Genomic DNA, 2,500 nt, shown 5'->3' with positions numbered 1-2,500 from the left:
CTCTGGCACTAACCCGGCGACGCTGAGGTCGCGTGGGTGGTCGTCGGCCTGGCCGTGTCGGCGTCGCCCTCCAGCGTAGTCCCTCTTCCCGCTCGCGCCCGTAACCTCAAAGGGATGCCCGAGCGGCTTTTCTTCCCAGGGCTGCTCCCCGCCCAGGGCGGGAGCGCAGGGGGATCCCAGGTCGGCCTTTCACCGTACTCCCTACCTCTTGGCCCTCGTTCCTTCTCCCGTTCTCCATCTAACCCCTTGGCTCTGGGGTTTCCGCTCTCCCTCTCTCGCTCTCTCTCCTGCTCCCTGGCCGAGCCGCCTGGGAGGACGAGGGTCGAGGGGGAAGGCAACGGTCGGGCTGGGGCACACCGCACGGTGAGAACCCCCTTCGCCTGCCTCCACACCTCTGTCGTCCTCCCCACTGACGTAGGGGCTCGGGAAAAGACTGGAAATCGCGAAGCTCGGCAGTGGCGCGGAGAGGCCACCCACCGCCGCCGCTGTCGCCACCGCCGCGGAGGCCGCCCTTTCGGACACGAGGGGCAGCGCGAGCCTCCGCTGGCCGGGTACGCATCTGGAAGAAAAGGGCCGCCCTCGGAGAAGATCGCTGTGCTTCCCCGCACAGGGAGCGATTCGGACGACGGGCCCCCACGCCTGGCTGGGTGGGCGCCCCGCCGTTCGCCCGTACGGGTCGTCGGACCACTGCCTTCGCTCGGTTCGGGTCAAACTCCCCACGGCTCGGCCACCTCCGCAGACGGGAGGCGAGGCCGGCATGCGCGCCCAAAGATAGGTGTCGGAAGCCCGGGGGTAGAGGAGGAAGGGGACCGCTCACCTTAAGCCAGCGCGGGCTCCAAAGCCCGGGCCGAGCGAGCGGCGCCACCTCCCCACCCGGGAGCGCTGCGCCAGATCGATCGGAGGAAGAGCAGGGGTGCATGTAGGGACTTGCCCAAGTACGGAGGCTGCAAACCCCTGTCGTCGGGAGATACGTGCCCACGAGTCCTGGAAGCGCGACTCGGGTACAGGCGCCCTTGCGGGGGGGTACTGGATGTGGAACAGCACTGGGGTCGAAGCCACAAAAGCATCCGCCCTCATGGAGCCTCTCCTCGGCCTAAAAATCCAGATTTTAGCCTTGACGGCGCCCCCATGTGGAGAACCAGGGCCCGCGGGGGGGTCTGGCCAGGCTCACTTCAACCCAGGAACACCTCTCTGACTTGGGATAGGCGACCGGCAAAAGTCCCCCCACGCAGCTGCGGAAGCCTGGGTTCAGCCAAGGTGCAGACCTCCAGCCGAACAGGGACTCATAGCCAAAACGCATACCCAGGCCTACGGAGGTGAAAACCAGCTTAAATGAGTCGAAATGTGTCGGGGCTGAGAGGTACCTCTCTCTCATATATTCTGCCGGTGGTGTGCAAAACTGGGTCTTTGCATGGAGTGTCACCCTATACCCACTTTAGGGACGCATGCAAAAAAGTGCCCGATCGCCTGGAACTGTCAGGCGGATTCGGCTCCCTGGAATTTCCTCATTCTGGTTCTTTTTCACTTTTTGTCTCTTTTGCGACATCTAGTGGGCAGGCTGCATTACTGCAACCGGGGACACCTCAAAACGCTTGGAACTGGGGAGCGGGCTCAATTTACAAACGTTTTGCGGGTCCTGGAAGTCAAAATTGTGACTTCTGAAAACGACTAAGTATCAAGGACTCATCGCGCGAATCGCTCTGGAACTGAAATCGGATGCGCGCACTGACATGCTCCCCTCTCTGGAAGTCTGACACAAGTTGAAAAATTTTCTAAGTCCCCAAAAATTTTTTTTTTCAACTTTTTTTCAATTTTCCCCCTGTGGGATATATATTTTACCCACACTTTTGGAGCCCTCCTGGGATGCCCTCTAACATACTAGAACCTCATTTTGTGGAAGTTTTCACAAAATTGTGAAATTTTCCAAAAAGTCAGAAATTTTGCAAAAACGACTAAGTATCAAGGACTCATCGCGCGAATCGCTCTGGAACTGAAATCGGATGCGCGCACTGACATGCTCCCCTCTCTGGAAGTCTGACACATGTGTGAAAATTTTCTAAGTCCCCAAAAATTTTTTTTTTCAACTTTTTTTCAATTTTCCCCCTGTGGGATATATATTTTACCCACACTTTTGGAGCCCTCCTGGGATGCCCTCTAACATACTAGAACCTCATTTTGTGGAAGTTTTCACAAAATTGTGAAATTTTCAAAAAGTCAGAAATTTTGCCAAAAACGACTAAGTATCAAGGACTCATCGCGCGAATCGCTCTGGAACTGAAATCGGATGCGCGCACTGACACGCTCCCCTGTCTGGAAGTCTGACAAAAGTTGAAAAATTTTCTAAGTCCCCAAAAATTTTTTTTTTCAACTTTTTTTCAATTTTCCCCCTGTGGGATATATATTTTACCCACACTTTTGGAGCCCTCCTGGGATGCCCTCTAACATACTAGAACCTCATTTTGTGGAAGTTTTCACAAAATTGTGAAATTTTCCAAAAAGT

This window comes from Phyllobates terribilis, unplaced genomic scaffold (assembly GCF_046119375.1).
Source record: "Phyllobates terribilis strain yellow unplaced genomic scaffold, ASM4611937v1 Scaffold_2226__1_contigs__length_152716, whole genome shotgun sequence".
Taxonomy (NCBI): Eukaryota; Metazoa; Chordata; class Amphibia; order Anura; family Dendrobatidae; genus Phyllobates; species Phyllobates terribilis.
This window is presented reverse-complemented; position numbering follows the sequence as displayed.